Consider the following 21145-nt stretch of genomic DNA (forward strand, 5'->3'; position numbering starts at 1 on the left):
GGGTTATATTGTCCTACAGATAATGAATGGAGTTTGCCCTTTGAAATAAAACACAAATTGTTTATCATTTTATGGATCAAATCTGTTTTTAGTTGGATGGTCTTTATTACAGAGTATTTGATTTCTCTTCTACTTAATGGAAAGTTTCTCTCTGGTGGATGTTCTTTAAATAAAATTCAAAAAGAAAAAAAAAGTGAGCACTCTGATTATTCCCATTTTATAGATGAGGAAACTGAGGCACATTTAAATAACTAACTCAAGGTCATATAGCCAGCAAGTGACCCAGCTGGGATTTGAATGCATGCCGCATGGTTCCAGATTTGGTGCTGCAGAGATAGTCAATAGGTGATTATGAATGGAAAAAAATACATAAAGAACTAATTTTCTGATTACTTATCAAAAGCTAATTTAAGATTTTCCTTCCCATTTAAATTGTTTATTTCGTGTATTTTGCACCTTCTTGCTGCTTCCTTTCATCATTTGAGAAAAAAAAATTTTGTATTTAAAATGTGGATATATAAATGTGTCAGTGGGACAAGGTAATTTGATCTCCAGGTAACAAGACCTTTCCAGAATCTCCTTCTGGATTTCTATTCTCATTTTAGGCACACCCTGGCGTGAAATGATGGGGAGTCTTTGGAAAAGGTACCCTGAAGGAATCATTGCCTTCTACAGGTGCCTCCCATTTGCTACTTCTTCAGCAGGCTTCAGCTCACCATCCTTCCCCACAGGTGACCTTGGTGGTACTAAGTCCTGCTGCGTCGGCACTGCTATCTGTAAAGGGTGAAGACTTTGTCAAGTGGCTTTTTTCAAACCATGCAATAGCTACTATGCTGTCTTGTTTGTATACCTTCCACAAGTACCATGAAGTTCTCAAATCTCTTTCGCATCAAGGGGTTTGGTCTGTGGCTAAAGAGAACTGACCACAGCGGCTCACCATCTTTCTGTTGGTTGCTGGTTATTCTGTTACATTATTCTGTGCTAGAATTCCTTTCTGAGCACCCATATGAATGGCGCTCATTCATATGCTCACACATTCGAGATTTAGAATACAGACCCATACTTGAAAGTTAAGATATTAAAATTGTCTGATTGTGTCTTATTTACTTTTTTTGGTGTCACAATATCCTTTTACGAAGTGACAGTAAGTGTTGTCCTTCCTCAAGTGCTTACTCAGCAAAATAAAAAGTTGGTAACTCTATCAAAAAAATTAATCCAAAATGTCGTGTTTCTGTTATCTTCCTAGTGTTGTTATGCTCATTAGATGAAATTGTAAACAGCACAATCCCAGGATCGCTGATCATTTTACATGGTCTGGGTTACTAAAAATGACATTGAGGTAGACATTCAGCTAGTTAGCCTTCTAGAAAACAAGGCTGAAACTTATGCCAAATATTAGTGTGATTCTGAAACTTAGTGTATAGCTAACATTTATCTTTCTCTTCCCAATCCATTACTTCTATCTTATTCTAGGTCTTGATTCCCTTGGTGTCCATATTTCTAGGTTGTCTCTTTTCTGAATTTAGGTCTTATGTGAGGTCCTGCTAATTTAACATTTAATCATTATATTTCTTTGTAACATTTCTGGGTCCGATGTCTCACATGGTCATTTGGATTTTGTGTGTATACTTCTATTATCCCCAGCTCAATAAGAAGCTCTTTGAGGTTAGGCATGGACATTATTTTCTTTAGGTTCCCTGCAGCTCTTAGCTCTGTGTGCCTGAAAGAACATGTGCTTTCTGAATGAATAAATGAAGGACATAATTCAACCTTTACTGGGCATTCAAACAAGAAGGGTTGTTGGGTTTGTCCTGTAGAGTGGAAGTTCTAGTGCTGGAGAAATTTGGCCAAGTTTACTGTCAACTAGAGTGGTATAAGCAAGCTGGCCTGGAGCTGAGTCGCCTGTGATATATCCATGTCATTAGATCTTGTGACATGAGAAGTCAACAAACACTGGATTGCAAATACCACGTAGTGAGTGCCGGGCCTGTGCATGTATGAACGCTCTTTCGGAACTCTCTTGATAAAAAAAAACCTGTATGTGGGTTTATATGTCCCAATTAAATAATACAAATAAAAGTGACAGAGGCAGGATTTGAACTTCAACAGATCTACCTCCAAAGTTACAGTTTTTAATCATTACACGACCTTCATGATGCAATGCTTCATAGAATCAGAGCAATCAACATCTAATCCTCATGGGCCCTTATGGTAGAAAGGTCAGCCTAAAGTCCTAGGCAATGCCACAGCATCCCTGCCAGGGTCAGATACTCATTTTCTAGACCCCCAAAACTAGTCTCAGAGGGAGGACAATGTATAACAAGTTTAAGGTGCCCTCAGGTGGTTCAGAGTCAGTCTGAAAGAATAGCAGAGAGGCAGCCTGCTCTATCTGTAGGGTGACCATATAATTTACCATTCAAATCAAAATACTTTGGAGAGCTAAAGGAAACACTGTGATAATTATGCAGAAAGTACAAATGTAAACTGACTTACTCCAGGCGGTCTTTACTGGCTGAGTATGTTAAAACCTCTCAGGAAAGGGAAAGAAAAATGTAAGTAAACATGGTAAATGTGGGAAGCCAATGATCTGAAAGAGGACAAAGTTGGGGTGAGGGCACTAAACCTAGGGGCAGATGTTCGGTGCAGTTAATGATGTTTAGAAAAGACCTGGGCATATACGTATAACAAAAAGAAGCAAAAAATTGTATCCAGACACACAAAACAATAGAGTAGTTTGTGTATATGTGAAAACAAGTCAGGGAAATAAAAAATGCTGAGAATGGATTTCCAACAACTATTTGAAAGTTGAGGGCCAGATGGATCTAACATGCAGTGGGTACGTCATAGCAGGAACCGTGAAACAAATCCTGGTCATCAAAGGCTCAGTATGAACCCGAGAGGGAGTCCAGGTTTGCTGCATCAGTATCTTCTTGGGACCAGGATCATTCCATATTTTTGTCAGGTGATGTACAGCCATCTCTTCTCAGCTGGCTGACTTTTCTGGTACAATAAATGTAAATAAACTTTTGAAATTTGGGAGGCCAACTGTCTACAAGAGAATAAAGTTGGGATCTCATCGTGCACCTAGGAACAAAAAGTGAATGCGGTCCAGGAAAGGATTGGATGAGTATATGTGACAAGAAGAAACCTGAGATCCAGATGCAAATTGAATATGATTCAGCAGTATACTTTGAAAATGACAGAAACTCTACATCACCGATCGGAAAGAAACCTTTTGTTGCTTCAAGACTTGCCAAAGACCTTACAAGAGCAGTATGTGCAGTTCTGACTTCTGCATTTTTAAAATGATTCAAAGAGGGGTGCCCGGGGGGCTCAGTCAGTTAAACGTCCAACTTTGGCTCATAGTTTGTGGGTTCGAGCCCTGCACTGGGCTCTGTACTGGCAACTCAGAGCCCGGAGTCTGCTTCAGATTCTGTGTCTCCCTGTCTCTCTGCCCCTCCCCCGCTCATTCATTCTCTTTCTCTCTCTCTCTCTCTCTCTCAAAAATAAACATTTAAAAAAATAAATTAAATAATGTAAAAAATTAAAGTCCAGAAAAGAATTACCAGATAGATTATAGCGGTAGGGGCATGGCCTTTTGTGAAATTTAGTAGAGAGAGAGAGAGAGAGAAAGCTAAGGGTTGATTTCACTGTTTTCAAAAATCATGGAGAATATGGATACTCATTATTTTGCTTCTCTACAGTAGGTTGAAAAGAAGAAATGGGCTGACATTGCAGCAAGAGGTATGTCAGCAATGCTTAAGGAAGAACTTCTTGACCAAATACTGGGACAGGGAAGTGCTGAAATGTTTGACCCTATAATCTTTTTATTATAGGATAGAAAATCACTAGTAGTCCTGAGTTGTCATTACCTGTGGTATGTGATGTAGGAGATCCTGAAGAGTGGAGGAATCTGGGAGAGCACAAGGATATCTCTTGACAGACCTGGATGTTCCGAAACTGGTCAGAGAGAAGGAAATGTCAAAGTTAGTTGACCATAAAAACGATCACGTGGACTCTTATCTCTGGGTTATAGATGTGTTGAGATGAATCTTTACACACAGGGCCCTGCCCCTACTCCTGAAATCCAGATGGTGACTCTCTGACATTGCCCTGTGACTTCACCAGCGTTATTCCTCTTTATTCTACTTTAGTCCCAGGTGATTCACCTGGGTGGGGACCATGCCTCCAGCTGTGAGTTAAGCATCACTTCTCCCTTTTGAGTGGGAAGAAGCACCTTCTATAGCTGTCCCTCCCAGAAACTCGATGGCTTCCTTAAACCCCAGAGGATTTTCTCTGAGACAGAATGTTTACTATGTTTGGTTTGGTACCCTGTTCTTCTATTAGGAGAGAAGGCATACCCTTGCATAGGGCAGCAGCCAGTATTGGATCAGCTTCAGTTGAGACCTTTCTTGCCATTGCAGAGCATCACATAGGGCTTAGCATCCAGGCTGTCTAAGTCCCGCTGGCCACTAGTCTTGGCCTTCATCCCTCAGACTGTGAAGCCCAAATCTGCAGAACTAGAGCTGCACAGCTGTTCTCAGCCGAGAGGTACTGGTCTCCTTAGGCGGATACGCTATTTACTGCTTGTGAGGCAACTGCACAGGATGTCCCTGAGAATACACAGTTTGTCTCTGAGAGGTAGAAGGTGAGTAGGAGCAAAAGGATGTGTGTCGATGCATAGTCACCCTGACATTTGCTCTGAAATCACTGAATTGAGTGAGAAAGGGCAAGTGGAGCACTAAGTGACCCCTCTGCTCCCGCGTGTGACTCGGGAATCCTATGGCTCTAGGTCCCAGGCTCCATTTCTGCCTCTATTGGAAGCCCTAGATTTGCTGGGCTCTGTGGCTACTGTGCTTTTATGTAAGCAATGGAGATACAATGATGAATAAGACAGATAACGTCTCGCTGTCATGGGGTTTATTCCTAGTGAGAGGAGACAGACTACACACAAAGAGGCAAATAAATAAACAAGAAAATATCAGATGGTGACAGGTGATAGTAAATCAGAGTGACTGATGGGAAGTTAGTATTGGGTGTGGGAACAGTTTAGGCTGAGATGTTGGGGACAGACTCACTGAAGAGGTTAATTAGTAACTTGAATGACAAAAAAAGAGGCAACAAGATGATGCAAGGAAAGAGCTTCAAGCAGCAGGAACTGCCAGTGGAAAGGCCCTAAGCTGGGAAGGAGCTCAGTGTTTTTGGAACAAAGAAGGGAGGCCAAATGGGACTGAAGCTGAGTGAGGCTGGGATATGAGATGAGGCTGGAAAGTTTGTCAGGTGCCAGATCACAGGGAGCCATGGGATCCAGGAAAAGAGTGAATTCAAAATGGTCCTAGAATTGGATTAGACTCTGGAGGTCATCTAGCTTGTGCTTCTTACTGCAAGACCGTGATAGCAGAGTGGAGGTGCGATTTCATCACTCCAGCTCTGCCAGACAAACTTGGTCATGCTCCGACGTGGAAACAAGATCTTCTGACCCAGGGTCCTTGCCACTTCCCACCAGATTCCCACCAGGAAGTGGGAGTCCTGAATATCCCACTTTAATAGGGAATTAAATAAACTAATATCTGAGTAACATTTAGAACAATATTCATTACATTATGCTTGTTATATAATAAACACTATATAAATGTTTCAAAGGTAAAAAAAAGACATAAAAACATGGAATTATCTTTCACACACCTTGTAAAAAAAAGGGGGATTATAAACATCTTTGTAGACTAGTTATGCCTGTCTCAGTAGTGAGTACTTAGTTTGCCTGTTTAATGCCACAGACCAAATGCAACCCATTTATTCTATAGTTGAGACACATTCCCGCTATAGGGACGTATGGTGCAGCTTGTACATCCAGGAGGAGTGAACATTCCACTGTGCACACAAATATTCAGAATCAGAAAATTGTATTGTAAGTTATGTACACACAGGGCACATGTGTGTATATACATCTTGGTTTTTCAAATAGCAATGACATTGCCAAAAGGAGTGATAGCTTTCACATCCTCCTCTGAAAAGAAGGTTTTACTGAAGAGGACATATGGAAATACATTTTGGAATAGCTGAGATATTCAGTTCTGAAAGGATTTGAGGCTGGATCGATTAAGCACAAACCCATGGCAAGAGATGTGCTGGTGGAATAGAAGTTTGTTGTCACGACTCAGGCCCTCATTCGGGATTTAGAGCCCAAAGATCTGCCACGAGCAGATGCAAGGGCAAATCACACCCTCTTTCTCTGGCCTGAATCTCCATTCATCCTACTGCCTTCTATACTTTCTCCTTGTTCTCTCCCATCAACTGATAGGAGGGCTCTAATAGACTTTCTGCTTTCTCTCTCTTTATTCCTCCTTTATCTCTATCTTTTAGGGAGAATGTAATAGAGAAAAGTTTCACTCCTTCCTCCAGAGCTTGAAGAGACAGGAAGGGCATCCTCCCTTCTGGGGTAGAAGATGAAGGTATAAATGAGGTGATGGCTTTGAATCAAAGATGGTAGGGCTAAGAGAAACATCAGAGTCCATGGAAATACCTCTTTACTGTTCAGCTTTATGGAACATGTAGAAGGAGTTTGTACAGTGTGCTAAGGTAAATGGAGGAGATCGCTTACAGCTGAGGTGTCCTACTTGGGTACTCCAGCTACCTTAGATTCTCCAGGTACCCTGAGGGCCAAAGGGACCCAAGCTTTACAGAGGCTCTGTGAACTTCAAGGTCAACCTAGGTATCGATATCCAGCTGAAGACAAGGGAAAAGAGAGCACGGAGGGCCAGCTGCAAGAATTATAATTCAGGTCTAATTACAAACCTTGGTGCATGTTCCATTGGCTGGAGCCTGTCATATGGACACATCTGACTATGAGGAAACCTGGGACCTGGGTTTAGCTGTGTGTTGGAGAGGGAAGGAAAGAGGTTTGGTGAATAGGTAGCCAGTCTCTACCATGGAAAGTATATGACCAATGGTACTCCAGAGACAGTGGCAGAGTTGAAATTAAGACCCACCTTACTTAACCCATAGCACAGTGCTCTCCTCACCAAACTACCCTCCGTTATATCATTCATATGTTCCCTACCTTTAAAAAAAAACAAACACTTCCCACAAAAGGTGGCAAAAGGAAACCAAGAACCATTTTCTAAGGAAGATTGAAATGATGTGAAAGCACCAGCCATGTTTGATATAGGAAACACAGAAAATTGTTAGTCTCAGGGACCCAAGGAACCAAAATGCATCTGATTACCTCAAAGGTCATTTTGTTAAAGTGAGGCCTGCTCTGCAGAATGATGAATGTGCATTAGAAAATCCAAAGTAATTACTGAGGATATTCAAGGCAAAACTGCCTACCCAATTTGTATGACATGGATCTTACCCATGAAAAATGTGCTCCATGGTCAAGAAAATGTCAGGCCATGACTGAAGCTCCTGTCGATATCAAGACTACGAATAGTTATATGCTTCATTTGTTGTGTGATCATATTTGGAAGACCTCTCACACTCAGAACCTACAGGTCCACCAAATCCAGAAGAAGATGATGGAAATCATGACTGAAGAGGTACAAATGACTTTAAATATGTTGTCAATAAACCGATTGCACTCAGCATTGGGAAAGACATAAAAAAGCCTTGCCAATCTATTTATCTTCTCTATGATATGTTTTTTGAAAAGTAAAAATGCTAAAGAAGCCCAGGTTTGAATTGGGGAACTCACGTCACTTCATGGTGAAGGCAATAATTCTGGAAAGTCCCCTGGGATAAGACAGGTGATACAGCCGAACGAGTGGATGGATATGAGCCACTAGTCTACAAATCTGCTTAAAATTCAGACTTCAAATGGTGACAAATGAAAAGTCTTATCTGTGGAGGCAAAAGGACACGCATGGCCCAGTAATGCCATTCTGGCATATCTTCAGTCAAATTCTACTCACAAGAAAGGCCCTGGTACAACTTGTGGGAATCTCACAAAGAAAGGTCAGCCTTGCCTCCTGATAAGACAGAGAATTTCCACTGTACCATGAACTCTTTGTAAGGAAATCAGCTTCCGAATCCTCAGCCTTGCTTTTTCCTACTCCTTGCTGTCCTTCCCCACTTGGCTGCTTCCTGAGGACCTGGGGAGGGAGGCAAGACGAGGGTTATTGCGCGGTTCACTGCAAACACCTGTCTCTTGGTTTTACCTCAACCTTTTGATTCAGATGTTTTCACTTCCTCCCCTTTTTACGTTTGGCCCTTTGGTCTCTGTCCCCGGAGCTGACTTTCATCATCCAATTAGAAATAATACCCTCTTCTTGCTACCAGCTTTTCTGGGAACCGGAGGGAGTAAACCCTAAGCCTCCCTCACAGCCCGTGGGGCCAGCAGCGCTTCAAAGGAGCGTGGTGGCGGCACCACCTCCCGGCTGGGCTTCTTTTCTGTTTGAACAGCTTCTATTGCTCACTGCTGATCAGTAACTCAATGATTCATTAAACACACAAACAATGAGCGAATCTGTTCCATTAGCAAGGCCACCTGTTGATCTCAGACATCCTCAGCTGAACTCGGTGAACGTGAACAACAGAATGGCTGCCTCCGTGGAGGGCCCCGGCTGCATTTGATGGCATGTTGCGGCAGGAAAGGCAGAGTCCCAGGCTTGCTCGGGCTTTTATGCTTTTCCTTTCATCTGGTGGCAGGGCGGCCAGAGTATACTGCTGAATACAATGCTGTTCTCTATAATCAACTGGAAAACTCCAAGAGGTTGGTCATTATTGCCTCCTTAGGCTTGTGGAATTAGACAAAGAGGAGAGTGGGAATATCTTGTACTCTTTTGCGTGCCAGTGGCAGGGCAGCAGAATCAGCCGAGTGCTAAACAAAAAACAACAAAGAAAATGAAAGAAATAAAACATAACAAAGTATGTGTAAGAGCAATCTTATTTATTGCAGCCATACCTTCTCTCCCCTGGAAATAATACAATCTCTGCTACTTAGCCCCTAGTTTCTGTAGCTGATCCAGGCCTTTAGGAACTAGTCTACCAGTGTTTCCCAGTTTATTAGAAATCAAGGCTACTAAAAATCCTGGAAAGTTGACACTTTGTTATTTAAAAAAAAATAGTGCTTTCTCTTCCCTTATGCATAACCAACCCCTCTAATCGTTGTAATAGAAGAGCTTTCATAAGGTTGGCAATGTTTGTTTAGAGCCTAAAAACTGTATCGTATCAGGAATAGGGAGACATAATCTTTACTCAACTGAATATAAAGTTGCCTCTTTAGAGTGAATTTAGTTTTTGAGTGCCACAGTCATTACGATTTGTACTGCGTACTTCAGAATGGTTAGGTTTAAATTTCTCTACAGTGACACTTTGATTAAAATATTTGATTACATAGTCCAGTTTTTATGTTTTTGATGGCTTTATTCTAGACTATCATGAAACACTTTGTTGTTCATTGGTTCATGTAAGAACATAGATGAATTACAGGGAAATGACTCTTTAACAAAAGTTCCAGTTCCTGTTAGTTTATCATGTAAAAATTTGTTTAAATTAGTAACAAGTGATTATTTATATATTTAAATATGATTTATTGTCAAATTGGCTAACATACAGTGAATGGATAAACAAGATGTAGTTTCTATATACAGTGGAATACTACTCGGCAATGAGAAAGAATGAAATCATGACATTTGCAGCAACGTGGATGGAACTGGAAGGTATTATTTTAAGTGAAATAAGTCAGAGAAAGACGTCATGTAAAACTTTTAATGTTTTTTTTTTAAATGTTTATTTATTTTTCAGAGAGAGACAGACAGAGAGCAAGCAGGGGAGGGGCAGAGAGAGAGTGAGACAGGATCTGAAGCAGGCTCCAGGCTCTGAGCTGTCAGCACAGAGCCGGATGTGGGGCTCAAACTCACGAGCAGTGAGATCATGACCTGAGCTGAAGTCGGATGCCCAACCAGTTGAGCCATCCAGGTGCCCCATCATGTAAAATTTTTAAACAATCATCAGTTTTAAATCTCTTGACAGATTTCAGAGATTACTGTTGCTAGTGGCTGTTTTGCTTCCATTTTTTGGCCCTGGAAATGGGAGAATGCCAGGCAAGGAATTCACGTTGAGCTTTTTTCCTGAATATTGTTTTGCTTTTACAGGATGGGCTTTGAGCTCCAACCATTCAGAATGAACACTATGAACAGATGGAGGCAGGCAGACTCCACTGCTTGGGTTCTGCAGGCAGGTGTGAGCATATCTCCCTCATCCAGCACATAAAAGGACCACGTGCACTTTCAAAGGGATTTCTGCAATCCTGGTCTTTTGACAACCACGACTACAATTTGATTGCCAAATGCAGGTGGTTGTGCAGAGGCCCAGTTGTGCAATCAAAAGAATCCTCAGAGTCTTCTGTATAAAAAGGAAAAGCACAGGGAGCAACTTTTTTAAAAAGACTAAGTAGGAGATAGCCACATACAAATTAAAAATTAGGTGGAAGAGGGGCACCTGGGTGGTTCAGTCCACTAAGCGTCTGACTCCTGGTTTCAGCTCAGGTCATGATCTCATGATTTGTGAGTTTGAGCCCCACATTGGGCTCTGCACTGGCAGTGGGGAGCCTGCTTGGAATTCTCTCTTTCCCTCTCTCTCTACACCTCTCCTGCTTGCTCTCTCTCTCTCTCTCTCAAAATAAATAGATAAACTTAAAAAAATTTAAATTAGGTGGAAGACTCATAGCTATCCTCTGATGTAATTGGACTAGCACCGTCCAATAGAACTTTCTGCAAGGCTGAGGATGTTTTGCACTGAGCCATGGAAAAGCCTAGCCACATGTGGCTATTGAGCACTCGAAATGTGGCTAATGTGACTGGGAAGCTAAATTTCAACTTTAGTTAATTTAAATGGGCACACATCTTTAGTGGTGCTGTGTTGGACAGAAAAAGATTATTCTATAAGTCCACGAGGGACACAGATCAGGTTGGTCCTGCAGTATTCCCAGTACTGAGGGGGTTTTTCTACCTTCATTGTAAGTTCTTAATAAGTATTTGGTGTGTGAAAGCACAAATCTGATCATGCTGCATCCTTCTTTAGCACCCTCAGGTGCTTCTCCCAACCTGGGAACTCCAACTCCTGGCAGACCCCTCAGCTCCTTCTACCTTCTGCTCCAGGATGTCCAATTTTTATTTTTATTATTTGTATTTATTTTTAATGTTTATTTATTTTTGAGAGAGACAGTGTGTAAGAGAGCAGGGGAGGGGACGAGGGAGAAGGAGACAGAGGATCCCAAGCCGACTCTGTGCTTACAGCAGAGAGCCCCATGCAGGGCTTGAACTCACAAACCAAACCACAAGATCATGGCCTGAGCTGAAGTCCGATGCTTTACGGACTGAGCTACCCAGGCACCCCCAGCATGTCCAATTTTATATCTATCCTTTGACTTGTCCTCATCTTCCTGTCTCTGTGCTTTTGTGTGTGAAGTTTCCTTTGCCTGGAATGCTCTTTTCCCCACTTGCCATCTTGGCAGACCTCTGCTTATCTTTCATAACCGGAAAGTCTTCACCAACTGGCCCAAATGGAGTTAATCACCCTCATCCCTTGGTTCCCATGGTAGTGCAGTATAAATATCAGAGCACAGATGTCTTAGGGCAGACTCAGATCTGTGTGTAAATGTTTGTAAGGAAATTCCCAGGGGAAACTAGGAAAGGTGTGGGTGGGGGTGGAGGGCAGGGAGGGGAGGAAGCCGAGTAACTGTGCAATCATGAAGTCCAACCAAAGATCCAATTTGCCCCATCTGTAGGCAGATTCAGGAACTCTATAAATCAAGTGTCAGTGTTTTCCTGACCATGGCAAAGGAACTAGTGTGTTCGAACTCTCACTTCCATCAGTTACTGGTTAAGGACCACCCAGGGAACATGCACTCCCAGACACTGCACTCTCCATTTGTGTGGGTACAGGAGACTCAGAAGATAGTTCCCCAGGAAAGAGGGCAGGTTCTGGCTGTAGGAATTTTTCTGTCTCATGGGATCGATGGGGCAGGCAGCACAAAAGTAGTGGAAAAGGATCCTGAAGGATTTTTGGGCAGAAACATGAACATTAGACATCCAATGATACCCTCTACAAGGGGTGTGAGAATTGAGTCTATATGGGTTGCAAACCCAGATCAATCTTATCCTAGAAAAATGGCTGGTTTCCAGTCTCTGTAAAATTCAGAAAATAATTACATCTTACTTTCAGACTTAAGGTAACAGACTTAACATACTTAAATATGATAATATGTCTAAAGTATTTAGCATAGTTGGGGTTTACTAGCAAAAAGTCAAAAATTGCATCTGTTATTAAAATACAGCAGTTTATTGTGATTTCTGACAATAAAAGTGCTGTCTGGCAATAATGTGATATCTGATTCTTCCACTGGCTTTGAGATTCTCTAGGGCAATAATATGCCTCATTGATCTTTAAGTCACTGGCACTTAAGCCAATGCTTGACCCCGAGTAGATATCAGATCAATAGTTCTTGAGTAAATGAATGATACTCAACTTTGAACCTAATCTTTCTTATCATCTCTGATGACATGTTACATTGAAAAAGCTCTATTCATGTGTCTCTTTTGTGTTATTAGACCATAACAGTAGGGTTTCTTACCTTTTTTGATTCCTTTAAACGTAGCACAACCTGGCATATGGCAGTTGCTAGACAACTGTTTGTTGAACTGATGTTTGTTGGGTAAGAGTCCACAAAGTTCCAAGGGTAAGAGTATTATAAAGTGTTGTTTTCTTCATGTCAGAGTTTGTTTGCAGACTGTGATCTCAGATCACTTATGGTTGAGTACAGAAAAACAAAACCCCTCTAGGTTTTTCAAAGAAGAATGTAATTTAATAGAGGGAATTAGGTGTTACAGTAGACAGAATTCCTAAAATTCTCCCACAAAGATGTCTCACCCAACTCCCAGAAGCCACGAATATGCTGATGCATCACTCCTGTGACTATGTGATGTTATATGGCACTATTCCCAGTACCAAGGTGGGTTTTCTACCTTCATTGTAAGTTCTCAGTAAATACTTGTTGGTGAAAATATAAATCTGTTCATGGTCCATCCTTCCTTGGCACTCTTATTGCTTCTCCTGGCCCATAAAGAGAGATTACCTGGGTGGGCCTGATCAAATCACACAAGCCCTTAAAATCAGGGAGCTTTGTCTGGCCGAGAGGAGAAAAGAGAATCAGAGTCCAAGTGTGAGGGGATTGGGTGTGATGGGTTCTGCTCTGGCTGCCATGTTGGGCAAAGGACTCAGTGTGTCATTGTTGGTTTAAAAGTGGAGGATGCCGCTTGGGGAAGGGTGTGCATGGCTTTAAGGCAGACCCTTCTGTCTGACAGCCAGCAAACAATTGGGGACCTAAGTCCTCAAACTACAAGGAGATAAAGTCTGCCAACATCCTGAATGAGTTTGCAAGTAGATTCTTCCCAGACCTTCCAGATAAGATCCCTGTCAACAGTTGACACCTTGATTTGAGCATGGTGAGACTTTGACCTAGAACCTGAGCCCACCTGACTTCTGATCTACAGAACCAGGAAGTAATAAACACGTGCTATTTCAGGCTGCTTTAAGTTTGTAGTAATTTGCTACACAGCGGTAGAAAACTAATACCAGTGCTTTTTGGATTGCAGAAAAGCCTGGAGTCAAAAAAGTAAGGTGGGCTGCTCCTTGCTTTCAGGTTGCCATCACAGGCTTCCAGGTAGCTGTGGGAAATCACAACTGACCCACAACCCTGAAGCTGGGGCCTGGCAGTGAGAGAGACCAGCCAGCTGCCACGCTGGTCACATCTGCTAAAGCTCACATTGTCACCCTGGACCAGTGCTGAGAGAAGGATGGGGCTCTTTCTCTCTTCTGCCTTACAGATATCCCACGAATGAATTCTATTATTAAACATGTTATATCCAGAACATTGGTGGAAACAAAGTTTGGGGACATGTGGCTCCCAGACATCTAGCACCCAAGATAAAGGGGAACCTATGAAAGGGGTCAGGATAATGCTGATTGACAACGAATGGTATCCAGTATGGTTCTTCAAACTTTCAAGATCCCTTTAAACCAGCCTTCCAGTAGGAGTTATTTTCATTTTACAGATCCAGAAAACTGAGGCTCCATTGGGCTAAATATCTTGCCCCCAAATCTCCTCAATAGCAAGTAGCAAAACCGAGATTAGAACCCTGATCTGTTTCTCCCCAAATCCACATTTTCTCCCTCTGCCACTGACGCTGGCCGTGAGGTAGAACTTACATGACTGGCTGACAGTTGGATTGTGGAGGCTCAACTGAGGAGGCGATAGAAGTGGTAGCAATTTCATTTTATTTTAAAAAAAAAGTTTTCCTCAGGTTTCTGGCAAGGGCTGCTGTTAGTTTCTTGTTGGAACCCTCTCTAGCACTGTCTCCTCCCCCCTTGCTCTCATCCAACCTTCCTCCTTGGCCCACAGTCTCTGAGTTTGGACACAGACCCTGCAACGTTTGCTCTACTTTCTGGGTCTATTTTGGTGAAGGGTCCTGCCTCCTTTCAAGGGGCTGTCCCTGCCGTCCTTTTGTTTTGTTTGCTGCACACAATTGGCCCTTCTTTTCCATGGTCAGGGTCTCTCTGCCTCTCCCCCACTGGGGGCTGGTGCTGGACTGAGGATCAGCATCAGGAAAAATATCCCCTCCAGAGGGGGGGCCATGGAGCATTTCCCCCGGTCGGCTCTATCTTTGCTGCATACCAATCCAATTACAAACAAATTGGCCCACAGGTTCAAGCATGAGAGCGATTTGGACTTCTCTCCTCCCTTGCTGACAGTTTTAAACCTGTTTTCTTTAAAAACCCAACTCTGGGAAGAAAGTTTAGCACCCAAGCTCAAGAGAGGTGGGATGCAATCATCCCAGATATCAGGGTATAGTGAGGCTCAGAGAAGGGACTTTGAATTCTATTTTTCAGGAAAAAATGAAACAAAAAGAGGTTCTCTGGGATTTACCTGTGACTGCAGGTTGGCAGCAGGAGACTGGTCTTTTCAGGTCTGACTTGTCTGGCTCTCTGGGTTCCCTTCTTTACCCTGGGTGGCTGCTCTTTTCTCTCTGGACTTTTCCTCAATGATGAGGAATTCATTCCTAGGTTTCTGGGGTGGGGGGAGAAGGAATGCTTTCAATCGTCTTTACTATACCATAAAAGACATGATTTTTTTCAAGCATGTGTCAAAAGAGAAGTGCATAGCCCACCTACTGAGTAAATTTGGGATCAGCCAGGCTTTCTTCACTCAAAGATCCCATAGGAACACTGTCAGGAGAGAGACATGTGAAGGAATGTGCTCCCTCTGCCTTTTTAAAAATCCATTTAAACACACCTTAAATTAAAAACCCAACTTAACTAAAAAGAAAGCAGATATAAAGTTGTACATGTAGTTGAGTTTTTTTTTCTTTGACCCCAAATTCCTCAGGCTGGGTTTTCCTGAAGTGGAGTTATCCTGGGCTGCATATTGACATCAGTCAAATAAAGGATGATCCTTCCTTCTGTTCCCTTGTCTTTTTGAGACAGATCACCTGTCACTTCCTATCAGCATACCAGTCACACTTCTCCTGTGAGGATCTGTGTGGAGTTTCTGGGGGAAGTCTAGCTCACTTGTGCTGAGATGCTCAGCTGGCAGGGAGCCCAAGACCACTCCATCATCACAGGTCACATTGGAAAGCCTCATCAGAACTGCTCTTCTCTTCAGAAAGATGTCTCAGAGGGTTTCCAGGGTGATTCAGAACATCCTCTTGAGATGCTGAGAGACTCAGGTCAGAGGATGCGTCTAGACGCAGGTATGTACTCTGCTGGAGACCTGGGTATGTATGCGCGTACTCTGTTCGGGGGTGGGTGGAGGGGGAAAGTCTATAGACCAGCTGGGGGAACCAACAGGTACAGCATGATTACAAGTCAGACAAATATTATGACGGGGAGAAGGATGTGGTGAGGGCACAAAGAAAGGGTACATAACCTTCACAGAGCAGGAGGACCTTCCAGAAGAAATGGCAATGGTGCATAAGACTGCTAATGACATAGCCACAGTCTCTGTGATGAGACCTCAGAAACTGACCTGAGAACAGAGGTGTGTGTTGCTGAGGGGAAACTTGCCGGGGGACTACTTTCATTAGATCCTCTTGGATGACCGGCAGCGGCCCCATAGCCATGCCCACGGATTCTGCAGCTACACTTTGATGGCCTCTGACTTTACATTGAAGATACATGAGAAGACAGGAGATGAAGATGACTCCTCCCTCAGTTTAGTTACGGCACCTGCCTCACCTCTTCTGAGCTTCCAGCCCTTGGGTCGCAATGAAAAAGAAGATGCAGGGATCATCCTGTTCAACTGTCAAGTTTGGGGGTGAATGAAATATCCATAAGGGATCTCCAAGAAGCCAGAAAACTCATATTTACTTTCAACCAGGGAGAATTTGAACCTATGTCTCCAGATTTAAAAGTCTAGGATATTAATTCATTGTGACATCTGGTCCTTCTCTTCAATATTTTAAAAATAGGCTAGAAACAGAATTGTGAATCCATGCTCCAAAGCGCTCCACTCAGATTCTGGGAAAGAATGCAACTCTGAGTTTATCTTGTTTATCCAACTAGTCTCTGGTCATTTGTGTAACATGATATTTCTTCCATTGGATGCTGTAAGCCAATTTCTAGCACAAGGTTTCCATTTTGTTTTAATCATCCATGAAAGAAAAGAATGTGGGAATGTCTGTTTTGCCATTTTCTAGGACTGTGGTGGCACCAGTAGCTGGCTGGTGGCTTCTAGTCTTTGCTGCAGCCACTTGAGAATGTGAGATTCTCTATGAATCCTAGAATTTTGGAACTAGAAAGAAAATTTAGCTGTACGTAACAAGAACCATAAAGATGCTCATACCTTTTATTCCAGTCAACCCACCCTAATGAATTTCAAAGAAATATCACTCACCAGACCCGCAAATATGCATTTTCAAAGATGTTCACTCTAGATTTTTTTTTTTGTAGTAAAAAAATGAGAAATCACCAAGATGTTCAACATTATGGACCTTGATTTAAACGTTGGGGTACATTAACTTCAAGGAATATTCTACAGTCCTAAAATAATTATGAAAGCTGCTTTACATTCACAAATGTCTATGGAAACCTACTACGTAGCTGTGCCCTAAGATAATAAAGAAATATGCAGACTTCAAATCTATGTTCCCTGTGACCTTAGCTATGTGAAAGACATATACGTACAGAAGAAAATTTGCAGAAATATTATTAGTTGGCAAAGTAATAAATACTTTATAAGTGCTTTTGAAGAAAAATTTGTTACATTGTCTTGTGTCAATTAATATGTGTAAAACTTATGATAGGAGGACAGAAGGTGCTACCAGCTTTGGGAAAGACTTCTGAGAGGTAAGAGTGAACATTCATTCATTCGTGGTACATATATTTGAGCAACTACTGCATGCTAAAAAATACAGCAGTGATTAAGACAGAGACATAATCCTCACAAGTGTTAGGTCTGTGTTTTACTTTTATTAATATTTATTTAATGGATATTTGAATCTGAAAAGTAACCTTGTAATAATCTATGCTAATTTCCATCTTTCCTATCTTTTTCCTCCAAAAAACACTTGTCGTCGAAGTAAAATTTAAGTTATGGAGACAGTAATTTGCCTGCAGTCACACAGCTTATTTGTAACAAGCCTGATATTAGAATCTGATTCTTGGGTTACCACCTCACCCCCACATTTCTCTTATAATCAGTCTCTTAGAAACAAGTTGTTGGAATAACAATGGAAACTCAGAAAGAGTCTTTAGAACCATGATATTGGGCAGAAAGCGAGAATGATCAAGACCTGTGCTTCTCAAGCTTTATTGTATGTAAGAATTACCCAAGAGCCTTTGTCCAAGTGCAGAGTTTGAGTCTGTAGTCTGGGGTGGGGCTTGACATTCTATATTTCTCCTAAGCTTCTCGGTGATGCTGATAGTGCCTGTTCTTGAGTAGCAAGAATGTGAGGATATAAGCTGTCCAAATATGGGTGAAATTTCAAGTTTAATCTATAGCCAGTGTTATTTCTAATTTTGTCCATGGGGAAGTATAGATGTCAATTTTTTACAAAGTCTAAGTTTACTGTTATTAACCACTGATGTGGTTTTCCTTTCCCTCTTAGCACTTGCTCTACATCTCAGTCTCTCTCATGCAGCAGGCCTGTGAAAGACAGGAAGAATATTCTAGAACCACATCGCTATGGGATAATGGAATAGGAATTTATACTTGGGTCATTTGGCTCCCAAGCCCTTTCTCTTAACTGCTGTGATGCATATTCACATATGCATGATGTTTCCCCTTCACCTACCAGTCAAGGTCCAGGTCTTGGAGTCAAGATCAAAGTTGGGTCTGAAAGCTAACTAAGCACTTAGTACTGAGGGCCAGTTACCTCATCTGTTGGTGTTCCTATTTCTTCATGTATAAATATAGCTAGTAGTAGCACCCATCTTATTAGATGCTTGTGTAGATTAAACAAGATAATGTACACAAATCACTGACCTCACTATCTGCATGGAGTGAATGCTCTATAAAGGTAGCTATTATTGTGTTGGTTGAGTCTGAATCTCATTCTGAATTCTTCCAGAGGAGTTCACACAAACCTAGTGCTTGAGGCAGACAGGATATCAAATACAGTAAAACCTTGGTTTTCAAGCATAATTGGCTCTGGAAACATGCTTATAATCCAAAGCACTTGTATATCAAAACGAATTTCAAGAACCATTGGCTCAGTTGTGATCATGTCACGTTCTGTGTCAGGTACTACTCGTATTGCAAGACATTGCTCATTTATCAAGTTAAAATTTATTTTGCTCATCTTGTGGAACACTCACAGAACAAGTTACTCACAATCCAAGGTTTTACTGTAATGTATTTATTTAAAATTTAATATTTAATTGAGCATACTCTAAATATAAAAATGTAAATATATGAATAAAATGCTAAGTAAATAATAATGAAACATAAATAAACCATGAATATATACTTATATAAACATATAGATATACTTAAATAATATCTAATGTATTTCATTAATTAAAATATTTATACAAAAGTATATAAATATGTGGACAAAATACAATTTAGAGAAATAATGTATATAAGTATATGAAGTTTAAATAATGTGAATATATTATAAAAATGTAGTGTAGTTTAAATAATTTAAATTCCAGTAATACATATAGTAAAATAAATATATCAATACTATTTCATATATGCTATATAAACGTTATATTTGTATATATATGAATGGGACAGGTGCTAATGCACAAAGGTTTTTGAATACGAATACTATGACAACACAGAAGATAGTAACTTGCTTTCTGGGATGATGAGGGAGATAACTTTTGAGCTTAGTCTGGAAGGATAAGTTTGAGGTTGGGAAAAAGAACTTCAGGCTGAGGGTTTGGGGTAAAGAGGGCAGCAAGCAATAAGGCTGTAATGAAGATTGTTGCTGGTTTATAAAGAGCCCCTAAATCATAGCCCTGATCTGTAGACTGTGGGGGGGCCATGGGAAGGTGGTTTTGAGCAGGCCAGTCATGTGATTAGATGTGTCTTTAAGTCTGTGGGGTGGACAACTTGGTTAGAAATACGTTGGCCTGCTCTCTGCTTTTTTCAGGAGTCTACACTGTTTCCCAAGCATCATCAAACCCTGCAATAGTCTTTCAAATCTGCCCTAGCCATTGAAAAGGTAAGGGGGAAACATCACTGTGTAACTGGGTATTTTCTAATCCTTGTGCCTCTGTGTACTAAAATTTCACTTTCAACGGTAAGGTTTGAGGCATTTTCCCTGAAGAGGAAAGAATTATTGATGCAAAAGATGTTACTGAAAGGGAAAATAATCAGATGGGAAAAAAAAGGGGTGAACACAGAGAAATGCCTTACTCCTGTTCCTACTGTTAACTTCTAATTTCTTATCCTTGGAGATACTTCCCCTTAACTTGACCTTAAAAAGAATGAACTCTGAATGTCACAGGAGTCCTTGTGATCGATCGCCAGGTAAAGACCAAAGGTAGAAGTCTGTGATGGTGGAGGGGAATTTTAATTCTCTTCCTTCATCAGTAGCTAACTTAGGTGGTTAGAAAAGGAAAGGAAATGTTTCCTTAAAAAGGAAACATTCTAAAATTAGAATCTGATGCAACCTCTCATATCATTCCCAAACAGAATCATTTTACTGGCTATTTGTTGGCAATCAGATGCATAGATCTGCATATTTTTATTGGCCTTTGCCACAGAAATAGCATCTCAAAGTCTTTTCCCATACGTATCACACAAAAATAAATGATAATTCTATTTGACAGTTCCTTTCATCTAAGGATCTTAATCACCCAAACATTCCTTAATAAAAATTTGCAACACCCTGTGAGGGAGGTAAATATTAGTGTGCTATTTTATGAATGAGGAAGATGGTTAATAAGGAGATTAAGCTATTTGCCTATAACGAGGTAAGTTTGTAGATATGGAGTCAAATTTCCACCCTCTGCGAGGAACTCGATAATTGTTAAACTAAGACAAAGCCTTTACTTATCCTTTAAAAAAGATTGAGCAAAATTGAAACCTGGCTTTTTTGTTCCCAAGTTACTAGACTTCATCCCCAAACAATGATAATACATTTTTCAAAAAGAGAGAGGCTCATATTTACAGGTATGAATTCATTTCTCCATTGCTTTACAGAACCTTAAGACTGTAGCATGTTGTTCCCTAAACAACCTGTAACTGAATCACAATCTTTTCAAAGAAGGTGTGGAATTTGTTATTATGTAGTATAATCTTTGTCTTCCAAATCTATCCTACATTTAGATCTATGTCTTCTTGTAAAATGCTCCTAACATAGTACTTTGCTGCCTTAGATAAGAATAATTTCATACCACTTATTAGGATGTAGAGTTCTAATGTGTTTTCTCTACTAATCCCAGATATATTTTATTGAGCACTTATTATGTGACATACTCTTTGCTAAAGGCTCAACATAATTCACATTTATTCTTTCAACACTGTGAAAGAGTGTTGATGTATGAGAATCTATCCCCATTTGACTCATGAGAATCTGAAGCTTCAAGGAAATTGGCTCAGTCAGGGTAACACAGCCAGGAGGTGGTAAAGCATGGAATCTCCCCAGATTGTCTGACCCCAGGACCCAACCATTTCCAATATTGGATCATAAGC

General features: G+C 41.1%; 1 long non-coding RNA gene and 1 pseudogene across 1 annotated transcript; both read left to right on the forward strand.

Moving 5' to 3' along the window:
* Positions 1 to 3123: 3123 nt before the first annotated feature.
* Positions 3124 to 8093, forward strand: LOC113601509 (40S ribosomal protein S3a-like; annotated as a pseudogene).
* A 397-nt stretch (positions 8094 to 8490) lies between these two features.
* On the forward strand, positions 8491 to 20887 carry LOC128316035 (uncharacterized). Its single transcript, XR_008299409.1, has 3 exons — positions 8491 to 8710; positions 15484 to 15749; positions 19599 to 20887. It is a non-coding gene; the product is annotated as an uncharacterized LOC128316035 (long non-coding RNA).
* The last annotated feature ends 258 nt before the right edge of the window (positions 20888 to 21145 follow it).

Source organism: Acinonyx jubatus, chromosome B3, assembly GCF_027475565.1.
Source record: "Acinonyx jubatus isolate Ajub_Pintada_27869175 chromosome B3, VMU_Ajub_asm_v1.0, whole genome shotgun sequence".
NCBI lineage: Eukaryota > Metazoa > Chordata > Mammalia > Carnivora > Felidae > Acinonyx > Acinonyx jubatus.